Source organism: Lissotriton vulgaris, chromosome 12 (assembly GCF_964263255.1).
Source record: "Lissotriton vulgaris chromosome 12, aLisVul1.2, whole genome shotgun sequence".
NCBI classification, from domain to species: Eukaryota; Metazoa; Chordata; class Amphibia; order Caudata; family Salamandridae; genus Lissotriton; species Lissotriton vulgaris.
The window spans coordinates 308,954,890-308,974,059 of NC_141700.1; positions in this window are offsets into that span (position 1 = coordinate 308,954,890).

Here is a 19,170-nt window from a genome sequence, read left to right on the forward strand (position 1 = left end):
CGGGCATATTTAGACCCAAACGAGCTACAGCATTTTGCAACACTTGCAAGTGGTGAGCTAAAAACCAAGGTAAGCCAAGATAAAAGGAATTTCTTCAATCAGGGTAAGAGATGTTATGTTATGCAATGAAACACAATGGTTTAGCACTCCCCCGCAATACACAATAACAATGATAGTCAAAATAATGATTTAAAGGACTTAAAGTTTTCTTTTTCTTTTATTCAAAATCTTCATACAGAGCGTAGCCAACGTGTTACTGTCACGCATACTGGAAATTTGGAATAACATATTTCTGGAACACACTTGACATAATCTCAGTATCTTTCGCCTTGAAGAAGTCCTCTGGACGAAATGCGTTGGGAACGGCTCTGTATGAAGATTTTGAATAAAAGAAAAAGAAAACTTTAAGTCCTACCGAATTGATTCTTTAAATCATTATTTTGACTATCATTGTTACTGTGTATTGCGAGGGAGTGCTGAACCATCGTGTTTCATTGCAAAGCTTTTTGGGCATTGCCCTTGGGAGTCTAGGGGTATGTGACTTCAGGTTCTTGGCAACCAGAATTCTCTGAGAATAAATAGACCATAAAACATTGGATAAAGTGCAGTCATTCTTTGCCCTATACACCTGTTGCTTTAGTGTTGTTAGATGTTATGTTATGTTATACACATTTGTAAAGCGCATGGCTGCCCCAGCAACAGGGTGTCCCAGCGCTAGAAGACAGGTAGCCAGAGAGAGAAAGACAAGATTGAAGAGAAAAGCCAGGTTTTAATCGGTTTCCTGAATGCCCAATGATCATGTGTACTGCGGGCAGCAAATGGATTCGAATTACATAGAGCAGAGGCCTGGGCCTTGAAAGAACGACCCCTGCTCTACACCTGCGCACCCAGGGAGTACAAGCCAGATGCAGGTCAACAGAGAACAGTGCTCGCGAAGGAGCATATGAAGTGCACGGCCCCTGTAAAATTTGGGGACCCTGGCCAGGTAAAAGGTTTTGTGTGGTGCAGACGGTTTTAAACTGAACCCTCTGTTTGATTGGCAGCCAGTGAAGACAACGAAAAAGATTGGAGGTGTGGCAGTACTTGGGTAGGGCGAAAAGAATGGTTGCTGCCGCATTCTGTGCCCGCTGCAGTCTTTTAATATCTATTTTATTCACGCCAAGCAGGAGCCCATTAAAATAATCCAGGTGCGACTGTACTACAGATTGAACAATCAATTGGAGGGTAAGGGCATCAAAGAACCCTAGAAGGGGTTTTAGGCCACGTAGAAGTCCAAAACATGTACCAGCCACTTATTTAGCGTGAGGCTCAAATGTAAGGGCATTAACGATCAGGACCCCCAAATCTTTGACTGTGGATTTCGGTTGGGGCCGTGTACCCAAAGCCGCAGGCCACCATTGGGAGTCCCATTTATAAGTATATCAGCCTACAAGGAGCACCTCTCTCTTGGCTGAATTAAGTTGAAGATAGTTGTCTTCCATCCGGTCTGAGATGGCCAGGACATTGTCATGGAGTTTCAGTTGGTCTTATGCGGGGTTGTTTGAGAAAGTAAATACCAACTGGGTATCATCAGCATAGGATATGGATGGAGATAGATTGGGAGCTTTTCCGGAATTAGCAGGAACTAATTTCTTTGCCATTCTACGTTGCTCAAAGAACGTGCCCATGATATAACTGACCTGGGTGGCAAAAGAGAGATTGCGGTCAAAAACATCCACATTTTGTTAAGTGTTCTTGGAATGAAAGGAAGTCCTAGTTCAGGGGGGCACAATGAGGGAGACCAGATGGAGGACTGACTGCCAAAGAGAGGAACTTAAACTTTATCACTATTAACTTTTAGGTTCAGTTATTACTTTATTGAAGTTTAGACACTGTCTTTAAAGCATACATTTTAAAACCAGATAAGATCTTGTTTTTAAAAGGGAAGAAGAAAAGACAAGGAAATACCCCGCTACTTGTAAACCAGGTAAATACTCAATGCACCGTCATTTATTGCATATAATCTCCATTCCCCTGACACATGAGCCTATTGCATCACTAATCCAGACATATTTTAAAAACTTTAGCCAGTGCGCATGCTACATCAAAAAATCCGTATTTAACAAAAGTGCAAGTGCATCATTGCAACAATTTATGTCATATCTTTTAAAAAGCGGTTTTAAAATCAAACGACGAAGCCTATTAAAATGATGGCAATCAATTAATACATGGATGTAAAAATGTTTAACAAACTATGCACATGTGCAATTATTCTCTGTATCTGCGAAAACTTCAAACCTTTCAGCTCTCATATATCGCACATTTAATGCTACCCAAAATTTTAATCGTGCTAAACATAATAGGGCATCAGGAAGTGCTGATAAACAGGGAAATGCATTCCTATTTTCCCAAGAATGTACCATATAATTTGCTGATAGTCTGTTCCTTACTTACTCCAATGACAGACAACCTGGACTCATTTTTAGAGGCCATTTTTACTTCTGCTTTAGAAAGGTGTGACGTCTCAATTATATTTAATTTAATTCTTAAGGTACCTGCGATGGCTCCTAGCCTTTTCTTCACACACTTTAGTTCACTCTTTCCTATTTCAGCAGCACATAAGGCTGATATCTTCTCTATGGATCATTAAACAAAAGGAGGTGCACCAAACACAACACATGTAGTGCGATGTGATTTCTTTAATCTCTTCCTTTATTTCAAAATCAATAACAGTTCATAAAAACAGTTTTCTATGCCATTACTGAAAGCTTAATTGCATTCCGGTATAAAAGGTGTTAACTATTGACAATTTTTGGAAGATCACTCCAACACAAGAAATACCATACTTTATCACGTATTGCAAAATTGTAATTTTCCACATAAGCCCTGATGAAGTTCCAAAAAATGTCTGGTTTTGGGGAATGAAACTGGTTGGCTGTTTTTATGAACTATTATCGAGTTTGAGATAAAGGAAGATATTAAAGAAATCACAATGGACTGCATGTGTTGTGTTCGGTACACCTCCTTTTGTTTAATTTGCGGTGTGAATCTATAACCAGAGGCACCAAAAGGTGACAGGTGCCGGAGTATTGTGCACGACCATCCTTATATGACAGCAGGGGCATAGTGAAGTGCTAACCAATCGGTTCATCAACATTTATCGTTTTTGATTCATGATATCTTCTCTACCATTGAGACCCAAAGTTTATCCCAAAATTTCAAGGTTGCCATATAAGCTAAAAAGTTACAAGCCTGCATATGTCCTTCTAATCTTATGCCTGGGGTATTACAGCTTTTTCTAATCTTATCCCTGGGTTATCACACCTTTGGGGTGAGCCAACAACTTTTTCAAACACTGAGGGGCATATTTACAAGCCCCTATCGCCACCACAACATCACTTTTAGTGATGTTGTGATGGCGATAGGAGCTTTGCCTTATTTACAAGGCATTGTTAAGCCACTTAATGTGGCTTAACTCTGCTTCTAAAATAAGGCTCAGTTTTACACTACACTTAGCGTGAAAGGGGTGGGCAATGGGTGTTATGGTGGACGTTTCAACGCAACACCCATTGATTTTGATGCTGTCCCCTATTTACAAGAGCAGCGTAAATAGGAGGCAGGACCAGAATTAAGACCAGGGAAAACCGTGTCTTAAACAGGAAAAAGGAGGAGAAATTCTTTATTTCTCGTAATTTTTGCTGTTTTCATGTGTGCTGCTTTGGGCAAAAAACTAATGATTGTTTATGTGCAGGAAGGTCCCCTTTCCTGCACATAAACAATCATTTAGAAAATGCTGTTTTGCAACTTCTATTTGTGCTGCATTAGCAGCACACATAGAAGTTACATAACCGCATTTAAAGATTGCTTATGTCAATGTAGGGACACCTGCCTGTACATAACCAATCTTCCCCTCAACAGAGGAACGCTGGCACTATGGTGAAAGGGTGCCTGCATTGGTGCTAGCCAGCTTAATTTAGCGCAGGGGGAAACGCTGGGCTGCACCATATTCTGCACCATATTCTAGTAAATAGGTGATGAAACGTTATGCTATCCTTCTTGGCTTAACGACACAATGCGCCACTTTCTTGTAAATATGCCTCTTACTTTCACATCCCTCCAAGCTTCCCTCCATACTCAGGCCTAGTAACTCAGCCTCGTAGAGGAATTGAGTGGGGACCATTGCATTATAAGCTATCAAAAGGGGAGTCCAGGAAGGGCCACCAAAAATGTTCTTAATGGGAAGAAGGCCCCCTATTGTTGCTGCTGTCCTCATCTCCACCAGTTCTTTATGCAAGACCCAACTCAACTTTCTAGTAAACGCCATGTTATGTTATGTTATGTTATGTTACAGCGTTCTTGTATAGCGCACGGCTACTCGAAAAGAGTGTCCCGGCGCTTTCCACCTGCAGCTCAGAATAAAAATAACACAACACAGCAAAAAGAATGAGAAAAAGAACTGAAACTGAAACAATAAGAACAGCCTAAAGATTAAAAAGCCAGGTCTTCAGGCTCTTCCTGAACTGGAACAAATTGGCAGTGCTGCGCAGCGAAAGAGGAAGCGAGTTCCACAGCTGTGGAGCTTTGCAGCTGAAAGAGCGCCCTCCCGTGCGGGCCTTCCTCACCCGAGGGACCACCGCTTTGTAAAGGGATTCCGAGCGCAAGGAGCGGACTGGTCGATAAAAGGCCAGTCTCCGCCGCAGGTATCCAGCCCCTGATCCAAACAGGGCTTTGTGCATCAGAGTTAGGGATTTAAACTGGATCCGCTTCCGGATAGGCAGCCAGTGTAGCGCCTGTAGCAGCCCGGAAGCTCGGGCTCGTCTACGCAGGCCAAAGATAGCCCGGGCGGCAGAGTTCTGTACCACCTGTAGGCGCTGAACTAGGTAATCAGGGAGGCCAAGGAAGAGGGCATTAGCATAATCTAGCCTAGAGCCGACGAGAGCCTGCACAGTAATACGCCTGTGCTCCTCAGACAGCAGGGGCAGGAATTTACGGAGCATTTTCAAAATTCCATAACAGGTGCCAGCCAGACCCAGAATATGTGTTCGCAGCGACAGCTGGTTGTCCAGCTTGACACCCAGATTTTTAGCCACCAAGGAAGACTGTGCAGGAGGGCTCATGTCGGACGGCCACCAGTGCTGCCACTCCGGATCGACAACGCAACCGAAGAATAGAACCTCGGACTTGCTAGAATTGGCCCTTAGACTGTTCCGTTGGAACTAGTCAAAGACCAATGTAAGACAGTCCCGAATTCTCCCTCCATCAAACTCCTGGTCTTTCCCGCATGTGAAGAGGAGTTGCGTGTCATCGGCGTAGGAGACGATCTGGGACCCATATGCTTCCACCAAGGCCGCCAAAGGGGACATAAAGATGTTAAACAACGTGGGGCTCAACACAGAACCCTGTGGAACCCCAACTCCCAATGGCGGCATCTCGGCAGAGCTCTGGGAAACCCAGACCGTCTGGCGGCGGCCTTCAAGGAAGGATGTAAACCACCTGAGCGCCGTCCCCCTAAGGCCGATGTCATAAAGCCTCGCTAAGAGCGCCCTATGGGGGACGGTGTCGAAGGCCGCCGATAGATCTAACATGACCAGCATGGCCCTCCCGCCGACATCCAGAGTCTCCCTGATGATCTCAGTGACCTCTAGCAATGCCGTTTCCGTACTAAAATTAGGGCGGAAACCGGATTGAGATGGGTGGAGCAGATTGTTAGCTTCCAGAAAGCGTGACAGGACACCGTGGACGTGTTTTTCCGTGATCTTCGTGAGGGCCGGAAGAAGTGAAATTGGCCTATAATTGGCCAGAGCCTCGGCGTCGAGACCCGGTTTCTTTAGGAGGGGGATCACCATCGCTCTTTTCCAAGAGCTAGGGACCCTCCCCTCCCTCAATGAGGCGTTGAGGATGGGATTAACCAGCGGATTCACCACCTCCGCCATCCCAGCCAAGAATTTGGCGGAGCAGGGGTCAAGTGGTGAGCCAGATTTCAAATTGGCCAACAGCTGCCTGGACACATCGCTGGAAACAGCAGGAAAATCAGACAGCACCGCCGCCGGTGTGTGCGGAAGTCCGCACACAGCCCCGGTGACGCCGCTTCCATCCTCCGGTCCTTCCACAAAGGAGGCCTGAATCGCCTTGATCTTATTAGTAAAGAAGCCGGCAAGATCACCTGCCCACGTATCCGAAGAAACTAAAGGGGGCGATTGGGAACTAGGGGTCGTGAACTCCTTCACAATGGTGAAGATCTCCTTACAGGAGTTCGCGGATGCCTCGATCCTCCTAGCCAAATAGTCCCTCTTAGCTCCCAGAATGTCCCGATGGTAGGCCTTCACCGCTGCCTTGTAGGCGAGTTTAGCCTCCCCATCATACAAACGTCGCCAGGCCCTCTCGGCCACCTTGCATTGGCTGCGAGCCACACAAAGAGCCTCCGTAAACCACGGTGCGGATTGCCGTGCCACCGTGGATCGGGGGGCTGCCTTGGGGGCCAGATCGTCCAGCCTATCAATGAGCCACAGCTGCAGAGCCTCAGTGTCGCTATCCAGATCGCCCGAAAGATGACAAGGGTGATCCAGAAGCGCCTGTTCCAGCATGTCAGGTGTCACTCTGTGCAGCGCTCTCGAGGCCGGTCTAGATCCATACCCAGATACTTATATGAAGATACAACCTCAACCCTACTATTATATAACAGCTACTTATACGGTTTACTTTTTTCCCCAAACTGGATTATTTTTGTTTTTTCCAGGTTCACCTTCAATTTATTAGCCTCATACTAATTATTGAATTTGGCCAACTTCCTCTGCAGGTCTACTTACATCTCGTCCAAAAATGCCAGGTCATCTGCATAGAGTAGACACAACACATGTCTATGCCCTATTTTCAGGGAAAAGAATGAGTCACTGCCAACTCTCCGGAGGGTCAGCAAGGAACAGGGAAAAGTGTAGGGACCAGGACACAACCCTGCCTTAAACTATTTCCCAAGGGGATTCTCCCCAAAAAGGCCCCATCTAAATCAAGCTCCACTTGGGCCCAGTTCCCGGTGTGCAATTCCTGCATGAATAATATTGAGCAATTTGGAATGTCCTATTGTTCTAGTTTTGCCCAGAGAACACTACGTCGACCAAATCGAAAGCTGAACTATAATCAACAATCAACAAATCAGCAAAATAAACTTACAGTTGTTTACAATGCCTTCTGCCCCAAAGCCCATGGATGCAAACAATGGTATATTGTTGAATGCCCGGCTTTAAAGCCCCACTGTTCCATTAAGATAATTCTGCTTCCATCAATCCGATTCTTTAAAGCCCTTAATGTAACTTAAGAACATAATTTTGTGCCTACATCCAACAGACTCATCAGACGATAATTACCTGGAACATTCTTATCGCCTTTTTTTGCATGGGTTTCATTATTGCGCTCTTCCAACTTGGAGGTATTATACCAGTCAAGTTTATGGATGTAAAAACTTTTGAAAGGAATCCTGCCCACCACAAAGGGTTTTACGTAATTACATTTGCTGGCAAATTGTTCGGTCCGGCTACCTTAGTTAAATTTAAGGAGAATATCAACTTGGCAATAGATTGAATGGAGAATGACTCCAAAGCTTCCTCCCCCAAGATTGGCCGGAATTTGTCATCACTATCTCCCTAGGCTTGTAAATATTAGATAAATAAGCTACCCAATCAGTTTCTGGCACCATGTATCTTGCTGGTGGGGACGCAATACAGAATCCCCTATGGACCAAGTTCCAGAACTTCCTCATGTCCTTTCCTTGTAGTGTCCTAATCATAAAATCCCATTTTGACTGGAAGAAAGCCTGCTTCGTTCTCCCAACCAGGGCCTCATACACCCTTTTATTACAGAAATAGATCTCATTCCACCTTTACAGGGCTGGCTGATCACCTCGCCCTTCGTACCTTCCTTAACTCCTTCCTAGTAAGTACACATTCTTTATCAAACCGCTGCTGCTTAAAGTACTGGCATAGCAGATTCTTTTTCACTTTCTTATTGCATAACCTTACTACTGGTATCCGTTCATTTACAACCTCTGCAATGGTGTTTGCATACAATACAGCATTTGGCTCTCATACAGCCCGATCATGGTCCATCTGATGAAGAAGTTGATAATGCATCAGTTGGTCAATATATTATCCATCTATTCTTGTTGTTAAGCACTTTGAGAAATCTACTTCCATTCCCTCAATAGTGGTCCTGTCTCTATGGCCAATTTTGGCCCCCAATGTTCACTTGCCTTTAATCTTAACACCTTGAATTTTATACAGAGGTCAAAAAACCATGCCCGAATAAACATATAATCAATAGGGCACCGCTATTTCCTAGGTAGAAATGTTTGGGCTGCTGGATCTTCCTCTTTAAAACATTCATTTAGGTATGCAAACCTGAACTCAGCGAGAAAATTAGGCATTTTCCGTTCAGACTTGGACTGTTCGCATTTTGGGAAATTTGAATTGGGGATACTGTAACATTCTAGAATTTCTAAAACCTCAGAATAAATCTTCCCTGGTTTTAAGCATAGGTTAAAGTCCCCTAGGAGGAGAATCTGGGATCCCCCCCGGGGGCCCCTCTAGCACTACCAGATCCATCTGGAACACTTCCCACATCTTCATCTGAAAGTCCTCTTGATTTATATAAACATTCACAGCTATCAACTTATTTTGCCACAGACAACTCTCATAGATATCCAGTGAACAAGCTAATAGCCAATCACTACTTTTTTTCAATAATGTTTGTCCCCTTACTGCATTTGGTAGATAACAATGTCAATAATCCACCTTTCACTCACCCAGGACCTGATTTAGTTCTATCTTTTAGAAACTGCATAGAACCATTCTGGTGTTACTCCTCACTCACCAACAACGTCTCCTGGAAGAAATTATCTAATTTCCCTCCCATAAGTGTAAAAGATATGTTCTTATTAGATTCCTCAACCCCGGGTACATTCCAGGATACAATCCCCAAGCCAGTGAGTGCGGCAGTGAGTGCGGCTATTCCCTAATCAATCTGTCCCCTCCATGAAAGATTACTCTCCCTATCAACGCTTAGACGCGCAAACCTATTGGGTAGAGGGATCAGTTTTGTCAATCTATCCCTTTGCTGGGACAATGATAGTTACCTTTAGGGTTCAACAATTCAACCCCACCAACCGGGATGGATTTACATCTCTCCCAATTACCAAATAAATGTAGCTGTTCCTGACTTAAACTGCCATGGTTTACCAACATGGGAGGCTTTAAGCAGGGAGTTTACGGCTCAGCTACCTGCACTATTCTTAGTCCTGATTTATTCAACTCATCACTTGCCTCTAATATATAGTCAACAAACACTGGAGAAGTAAAATAGACTTGTGTTACCTCTCTACCTGCTTTTGACTGGATGGAGGCTATGTACTCAATATCTCTTGACACAACCTTGTCCAGTAACTTGCAGAGTGAGAATAATGTCAGAATACTTGAACTATTTAGAGGCTTCCACTTGTTCACTTTTTCCCCCAACCGGGTCACTTCCAAGTGCACATAATTTACTCATGATGGTCTATGCATGGTATATGCCTACTCTGGAGCTACATCTTTTCCTAGATCCCGAAGGGCTTCAAGGTTCTTAAAGCTCCTAAGACTCTGTCAGGAAGGCCTCCTTCACCTGGGGCTTTTGCTGGGTTGGGCTCTTCTCATTGGCCTAGCGCACTCCTGTAGGTTGACGGTACCAACTAAACCCTCACCTCTGTCCTCGTTTAACACTCCCCATTTCTCAGGGCCCACCCCTGTTATCATTTGCCGCCTCTTTTTCAATGTAAGTGGTGCAGATTGAACATGGGCTTGATCCGGCCTGCACTTTTGGGCTGGTAGCCTTGCTTATAACCCCTGAGTCCTTTTTATCCCTTTTAATTTATCCAAACACCAACTCATCAACCACCCATTGTTCATTCTCCTCAGCAACAATGGCCTTTTTGAAACATAAACCGTAGTGTGTTCATGTTCCCCTTGATCTAGCGGCACCTCATTTGACACTGGTTGACTACTGGTCTTACCAATGATGGCCTACACGAATTAATATCTTTTAGATTTAGCAATATCTCCTTCAACACTATGGCCTCCATTCTCAATGACTCATTTGCTGCTAGCGATGCTTCAAATAGGCTTTTAGTGTTTTCTGCATCAGCAGAAGAACGTCCAGTGCCAGGGACCCTGGTTCTCCAAACCTCCACCACTACACCCTCACCAGCTTCTTCGCACTCAAACCCAACCTCCTCGAGAACTGCGTACGAGCCTTGCCCGTCAACACTCAAGGGGTGTTCTCGTGCGCTCACTGCCGAAGCATCTTCTCCATGGACGCCACACCCATAGCCAACCCACCAACACCATTAACTGCATCCTTCTCAATGTCCGATCTCTTCACCGGCACGCCATAGAGATACTTACTCGACACTCTAGCCCCTGACGTCACCTTCTTCAGGGAGACCTGGACCAACGCAAGCTATGGACCAGACATTGCCAAGGCAATACCAGATGGCTACAAGCTCAAGAGAATGACCGCCCAAACTACCCAGGGGGAGGCCTCGCCATCGCTCACAAAACCTCCCTCCAACTCTCCACCTTCAGCCCTAGCAGCACTCTTCCCAACATAGAACACCTCCACTTCCAGATCCACACCAACCCAAGGACAACGCTACGGGGCACACTCATCTACAGACCACCAGGACCTCGCGTCCAACCCACTACCGCCATCATAGAACTCGCCGCATCCCACGCCATCACCTCCATGGACTACATTCTGCTGGGAGATCTAAATTTCCACCGCGAAAACCGCCAGGACCCTGATTCCAACACGCTACTTGAGAATCTCGCCAACCTGGGACTCAATCAACTGGTAAACACTCCCACCCACATTGCAGGGCACACTCTGGACCCCATCTTTGCGGAATGTTGAACATCCGGTCCACCCACACCTCCCAGCATTCCTGGACAGACCACCACTGCATCCATTTCACTTTCACATTCAGCACCGCACCCAAACAACCCCCACGCCTGCCTCGACGGAACTGGAGGAAGATCACCGAAGACCTTCTTAACACCACCCTCCTCCACGACCCCCCTCAGTCACCGCCGACACCGACACCACTACCAAGGAACTCCACCAGTGGATCACCGGCTGCGCCAATAAACTAGCCTCTCTCTGGCAGACAACCACCAAACGCCCTCTTAAGGTGGCCTGCTTCACCACCAAACTCCTAGAGGCTAGACGCACCTGCAGGCGCCTCGAGAAAACATGGAGGAACCAGAAGACCACTGAAGCCCACACCAACCACAAGATCGCCATGAAGATCTACCACCAGCTGATAAGGGACACCAAAAGAATCTTCATCAGGGAAAAAATCAACACCAACTCAGCCAACTCAAGGGAACTCTTCAACGTCATCAAGCAGTTCACCAAACCCTCATGCGAAGCCTCTGACATCACACCCTCCCAAGATCTCTGCAATAAGCCCAGAGCCTTCTTCCACCAGAAGATCATGACCCTTTACGACATTTTAAACGTATCAACGAATGCCTTCACCCCAACGACCACTACCACCACTAAACCTACCAGCACCACCTGGAACCCCGCATCCATTGAACTTATTGCCGCCACCATGAAGAATACTCACTCAGGAGCCCCCACGGACCCCTGCCCCCGCACATCTTCCACAGATGCTCCACGGCCATCGCTCCAGAGCTAGCCCACACCATCAACTCCTCCCTGACCTCTGGCTCCTGCCCCATGGACTGGAAACGTGCGGATGTGAAGCCCCTCCTCAAAAAACCATCAGCCGACCCAACTGACCTCAAGAACTACCGACCCTTTACCCTCCTCCCCTTCGCTGCCAAAGTCACAGAAAGGCTTGTGAACGCCCAGCTGACAACCTTCATTGAAGAAAACTGCATCCTTGACCCCTCCCAATCCGGCTTCCGCAGCAACCACAGCACGAGACAGCCCTGATCACCGCCACTGACGACATCTCTATGTTGCTTGACCAGGGCCACACTGCAGCACTCATCCTCCTGGACCTCTTCGCAGCTTTCAACACCGTCTCACATCGCACACTAACCACCAGTCTCCACGATGCAGGAATTCAGGGAGATGTCCTCAACTGGATCCGATCCTTCCTCTCCGATAGAACACAGAGGGTCAGGATCCCCCCTTCCTCTCCGAACCCACCGACATCATCTGCGGAGTTCCCCAAGAATCTTCTCTGAGTCTGACTCTATTCAACATCTGCATGGCCCACATCACCGCTATCGTCAGGCATCAGAGGCTCAGCATCATGTCTTAGAGTGACAACACCCAGCTCATCCTCTCCCTCACCAGCAACCCGGAAGACACTAGACTCAGCTTCCAGGAAGGAATGAGAAACGTGGCCACCTGGATGAAGGACAGCTGCTTCAAACTCAACTCCGAAAAGACGAAGGTCCTCATCTTCAGACCCCGCCCCTCCACCTGGAGTGACTCCTGGTGCCTTCCCGCCCCACCCACACTGAGAGACCACGCTCAGAACCTCTGCATAATCCTCGACTCCTCCCTCTACATGAACCGCCACATCAACGCTATCTCCACCGCCAGTTTCAACTACCTCCGGATCCTACATAAGACCTTCAAGTGGATCCCCCCAGACTGCAGAAAGACCATCACCCACGCACTCATCACCAGCAGGCTCGACTACAGCAATGCCCTCTACACTGGAATCAACAAATCCCTACTACACAAATTCCAAAGCATCCAAAATGCGGCCGCCAGGCTCATCCTAGGGATACCACACCACAAACACATGACTCCACACCTGCGAGAACTCCACTGGCTCCCTGCCAAGAAGACAAGCTACTCACCCACGCCTACAAATCCCTCAACAACATCCGACCCAAATACCTCAACGACTGAATGAGCTTCCGCGCAACCAAGAGGAACCTCCGTTCAGCTGACCTCGCCCTAGCAGAGGTCCCATGCATCCACCGAAGCAGCGCAGGTGGAAGAGCCTTCTCCTACACTACAGCCACAGCATGGAACACTCTCAGAGTAGAAATAAGACGCTCGCCAACCCTGCACACCTTCAGACGAGCTCTCAAGACCTGGCTTTTCGACTGACTGGAGCAGCCCTACCTTGCCCTCCTCCAGCGCCTTGAGACGCTCATGGGTGAGTAGCGCGCTTTACCAACCCCTGATTGATTGATTGATTGATTGAACGTTCAACATCGGGGACGAACCTGACAGCAGGGAGTAAATATTTACAGCAGAGTTCACCAATGCCCCTTGGATGCAGCTGCGGGATCTGCTCCAGTTATCTTGAGACCTCCTGGTTGCACCATCCTCGAGTGACCATGCACTGATGGACCTTCTATAGTGACATCCGCCCTTGTCCCAGTCCCTTCTCCATAACCCACGAAACTCAGCTCTGAAGGCCAAAAAAGCATGGGGAGGAGGAAAACTGAGAATGGATCGATCACTCCTAAGTGCCCAAATAAGTCCTGTAATTCCTCCTCATGTGCAGTTGTTGTCTCCTGAAGACTGCCCCAATGAAGCTGATTATTGTACCCTCTGTTAATACAGATGACTTGAAATGCTTTCCTACAAAGTCTTTAATTGAGACTACCAATGATTTGGCTGACAGATTGGCTTTGTCCATTACTGGACTTCCCCAGATCCTGATTTGGTTCCAACAAGGGTGGAAGGCACAGGTTCTCCTTTTCTCTACATAATCTCCCGCTTCTTTCCAACATTCTTTCATTTTATTGAGCTTTTCTCTTTAATGGAGGCATCCTTTTTGGCAGATAGATGGAACCTCAAATGTTACTTGAAAGTGCACTCAGCAATTACACTTGACCCCTCTCTTTAATATTTTATGTCTTATGTCCGTGTCTTTGAATCTTCACACACCAAGCCCCCTGAGTCCGCTACTTTTCCTGGGGCTGGGGATGCCACTATGTGTTTACACGTTACTCCACCACCTATGAGAGCACCGGTGTTAGCCCCTTGTGCCTTATGAAGACAATACCCCTTCTTACTTGAGTCTTAGTCCTGTGCACCTCATGTTGCTGCTCAGATAATCTTCCAGACTGCCCTCTCGGTGTCCTCCACCCCAGGCCTCCTCCAGGGAACCAAACGACCTCCAACAGCCACACCTACCCTGCCACACTCTGACAAAGTGACTGCGTGTGGACCAACAGCGGAGCCCTCCCTCTACTGAAAACAGCACAGGGCGAAGGAACAGGAAGAAGTGGGCAGCAGCAGGCAAGGGCAAGGCAGGGACAAGCGGGGGCCACAATCAGGCTCTGGACATGTTGCGCTGGAGGGCCAGCAGTGAGACAACCCCAGGGACAGGGAAGATGCCCAGCAGGACAACTGGACAAGGTCTTACTCTACGTTGGAGCGCTTGGCTCAGAGGATCACACTGGGCGGTTCAGTAGCGGGGTTCGGCCACTCCCTCTTTGGCAAAAGCCATTAGTCAACCCTTTGGGCTTCCTTATGACAGTGTGTCAGTCCTTGTGATCACGGTCTGCAGTCCGTCCTCTGTCTTCTAAGCACCTCTGTACTAGGAGAGGTGAGATTGTGCAATGTAAAGTGCAATGTAAGGTGCAGAGATTTCCAATTTAATTGGTGGAACGTTGATGGAAAGTAGGACAAACAGAGCCATGGGATTGTAAAGGTGCATTTAAAAAAAAATAATGTGTCCTCATGTAACGCAACTGGTGCTGGTGTAAAGTGCTCTGATACTCGATACATTCGGCGTAATTTCGTGCTATATAAAGCTCCGTAAGTGGTGGGGCAGTTATGACTTTCAGGGAATTCAGGGAGGTGGGCACATGCAACCCTCATGTTGTAGCGCAAGCCACACTGACCTATTGCCAGCCGCCTCTGCACCACAGCTGGGAGAACGCAGCCTAACGCCAGGCCCTCACCACGTACAACGTAGAGCCGCCCCTCTCCTCTTGACCATTTGCCTCCTCCTAGCCCCTCCTAGTTGCTCCTTACAACACACTCAGGCAGGAGGAGCGAGCACTGCATCGAAGGCCAGCTCCGGCTGTGCCCTCGTGGTGGTCCTCCTTCACTGGCAGTAACAGAGGCTCAATAGACTCCTTGGATGTCATCTCAATATTGGCCCTGCTGCATTCAGCTGTTCAGCCGCTCCGTAACTCCACGGCCTGCTCCTTGTGTGCCCAGGCCCACTAGCTTCCGCCTTCTGCTTTTGTGACTCAGATTCCAACCTTTCCTAGGTCTGGTTTCCATTCAAATTATTCCATCACTCGGTCTGTTTTAGGGAATTGGCCTTCATTCAAATAGCTAATGTCAACGTGCAGGTGCAGAATGGTCTTCTTTAGAAGATGCTTTGTCAGACAAACATATCACTATTTGGGTATCATCTGTGAATGACACAATCGCAGAGCCAAAAGATCTAATCAAAGCAGAGAGGGGAGGCAAGCAGGCATTGCATACCATAGGGCTAAGCAAGGAGCATAGCAGAACTCCATAGTTAACAGAATTCACAAATGAGCTAAAAAGGGGGAAGCAAAATGAACTGTGGCCTGTTGGATAGAATTTAACTAAGGCAATCCAGAGATACTGTTTAAAAAGAGGTGCTTGATGCGGATGGATGTAAAACCATGTCCAAAGATGCAGATACGTCGAGCAGGACCAGGGATTCTGAACCACTCTAGTCCAATATAATCCTGATGTTATCATACATGGCCAATAAAGAGGATTCCGTACTGTGTAGGTGTGGGAAACCTGAATGAGTTGGATTAAAGGTAGTTAGAAAGTTATTTATTTTTCCCTCCACAAAAACCTTTACAGGAGGAGGCAGTAAGGAAATTGTAACTATTCAAGACAGTGGAGGGTCGTCCATTTGCTTTCAGCAGAGGGAGATCTGTGCAGACGTCAGAGAAATACTTCACAATGTGGCCAAAGCTGGCACTAGTGTATCAAAGAGATACCAAAGGGGATGATGGTGGACAGAGCACTTGAACAAATCAAACACTCACCCCCAGTCAACTGCTCTGGGTTTAATCCATCATCATTCTTTAGCTCACTCCAACACCAAAGTTCAGACATGGCCATATGCAAATCAGTCTGACCCTGTGCCTCATGGGAACAGTCCAATACTGGGGTGAATGTATGACATTGTTCTGCATTCTGTCCATCAATAGTTCTTTTTGCATTTGTCACCCTGAGTGGGATGGGTATACTCAGACGTGAGTCCCGTGCTCTCCATGCCACTGTAATCAAGCTATCCTGGCTGAAGAGGGGTGAAACCCCGGAACCGGTCCTAGGATGCTTGTTTCCTGTCCAGGGAGGACCTGGCCTGACAGTTCAGGCTGGACTGTTCCCATTGGGCGCAGGGTCAAGACTGATTTGCATATGGCTGGGTCCAAACTGGAATGGCATGGTGAGCAAAAAAACAATGGATTTAGGTCCAGATCTTTGTATTGGGGTGAATGTATGACATTGTTCTGCAACCTGTCCATCAATGCTTCTTTTTGCATTTGTCACCCTGAGTGGGACGGGTATACTCAGACGTGAGTCCTGTGCTCTGCATGCCACTGGAATCAAGCTATCCTGGCTGAAGAGGGGTGAAACCGCGTAACCGGTCCTAGGATGCTTGAACCCAGTCCAGGGAGGACCTGGCCTGGCAGTTCAGGCTGGACTGTTCCCATGGGGCGCAGGGTCAAGACTGATTTGCATATGGCTGGGTCCAAACTGGAATGGCATGGTGAGCAAAAAAACGATGTATTTAGGTCCAGATCTCTAAACTAGGGTGAATGTATGACATCGTTCTGCATTCTGTCCATCAATAGTTCTTTTTACCAGTGTATCAAAGACTAAAGAAAAATAAAAGAAGGACACCGATGGAAAGGAGATCAAGACTTAGAGGTGAAAGGGAGGAACAATTGCCGGAAACCGATGGAATGTCCAGGATGTCTAGAAAGGAAGTCTAGACAGTCAGGCGGCTAGCACCACTATTTCCTACTGCATTCTTAAAGGACATAACGGCGAATGCACAGATAATAGAACACAAACATGTAATTAATTCTGAGTGCACTACCATTCAACATAACACCTAGCGTGGCACATGCATTCTTCGACAAAATTATTCATAGAATGCAGCAACCCGTTAATGCGCATCGATCTAGTTCTGTTGCAGGTGAGAAGTAAAAAAAAGTGCCAATTCCAGCCTGAAATACTGTTGCTTTCAAAATATGTCCGCAGTATGCATTGGCTATCTAAAGTTGTACATGCATTTTTTTTTTCAAAATGCATTTTAATCTACATTTGAAGAATATTCCATCTGAGGAGAGTGCCTGAAAATTGCAGTCGCCATAATCAGCTCATCCATGGCAATGCACGGTGTAATCTGCTGGAAGCATGTTTTGCTGGCTTAAGTTCAGCGCGCCTTGCCTTCTGAGGTGTGTTTATGCATTACCATTTCAGATACTCCGTTTATGGATTACTAGAAGTGAAAGAACTCGGCCCTGCGTCGTGGGAACCCAATCTGTGCCTGATGGCGATTTAAATCGTAAAAATTCAGATAATTTTCCTATGCAATTGCCAACTGCTGCTCAGCATACAGACGTGCAGGGTATTGAAAAGCATTTCTCCCTTGAAGGGCCTGCGTCCCCTTGGGATAACGCAAAATGATGGTCCCACCTAGAGTGTGGTCAGGGGGCACTAAATCTCCCATAACTCACAAATATTAATTTGACAAACAATCAATTATTTCAGACTCCCAAGATCTCCCTGGACAAAGAGCAGGACCCTGGGTATTATTCAACACTTTCCTTTTTCTTCTCTCTCTTCCTCCTCTCATCCAAATGCTAGCTCTCTCTCTCTTCCTCGTCTCTTCCTTAAAGTCGACTGCTCGTCTCATCCAGATTCAGACCCCTCCCTGCTGCTTCTGCTGGTCACTCACACAGAAACGTGATTGCCAGCTGTTTATGCACGCCTCCGGCATAGTTGCTCCCTTCCCCTTTTATTTCGGCTGCATACAGTCTCTGCCGACAAATCTTTGCTTCTTCGCACTGCATTGTTGTTATCGACACCATTTTCAATGCTTTATGTGAGGAAGCACGTGGTTGTTTTATTTGTAAAGCACATTGACACCTGAAAATGTTAGTGCAACACTATCCAAAAATGTGATATAATGAAGACACACGTAAATTAATAAATCAAGTAATAAATACAAAAATCTATTAAGTCTTGGTGGAAATTACCCTGGGAAGTGGCTCTTTGTGGTTATGTGATTATACCACGCTAACCAGTACCACGCATGGCATTACCACGCGAATTTTACTTCGCAAGTGGCTTTAGCACGCAGCATTTTTGAACGCAGGATTATTCTACGGAAAAAACCATCTTCGAAACATCTTACGTCCCTTAGGCACATATGTCATTCTATTCTACATAATGATAGTGATAGGCTAAAAAATGTTTGCATATTATTATTACCGTTAGTAGGCTATATCCAGGGAAATGAGGCATGGAGAGGGGTCAGTCTACCGAAAGGAAAGGAGAGAAACACTTCATACTTTTAAATCATGGTAATTTTTTTGATCATACATTTGTTTTCTTATCCGACACCTGCACTCTTTCATCAGCAGCATATACTTCCATCATCCACAGAAACAAGCGTCAAAACACGTCTAAGAAAATAAAAAAAGGACTTCTATAATGACGGACACGCTACGCTACGACGTTGTGGAGGCTCTTTCATTGATGACAGGGGCACTGAAGTCCGTTTTAATGTAAGTGTTCTTTTTTTATTTCCGCTCGTTTTTTGTTTTTTTTGGGGGGGGAGACTCCCCCCTCGCCCCCCAAGCTCCCTCTTCTTTATTGGACCTTTAACTCACATTCCTTTACTACGTATTTCGTAGTAAAGGAATGCATGGTAAAGGTTATAGTGGTAACCACGCATGCGTTGTAAAGCATGCGTGGTTACTGCATTCGTGGAAACGGCTTCGTTGTAGTGGCTGTTTCCCGCTCTTTGTAGCTGAGTATGGCCGTATGCTGCAGTCCTTACATTAGAACACGAGTTCTAGGAGTGGTACCTGTGAATATTGATGCACCCTATAAGATTAAGGACAACTGCATACACCAACGTGCAACTGAAATTGACATACTAGTTCTCTTGTATTGTGTTGATATGTTTACACAACTTTCTGT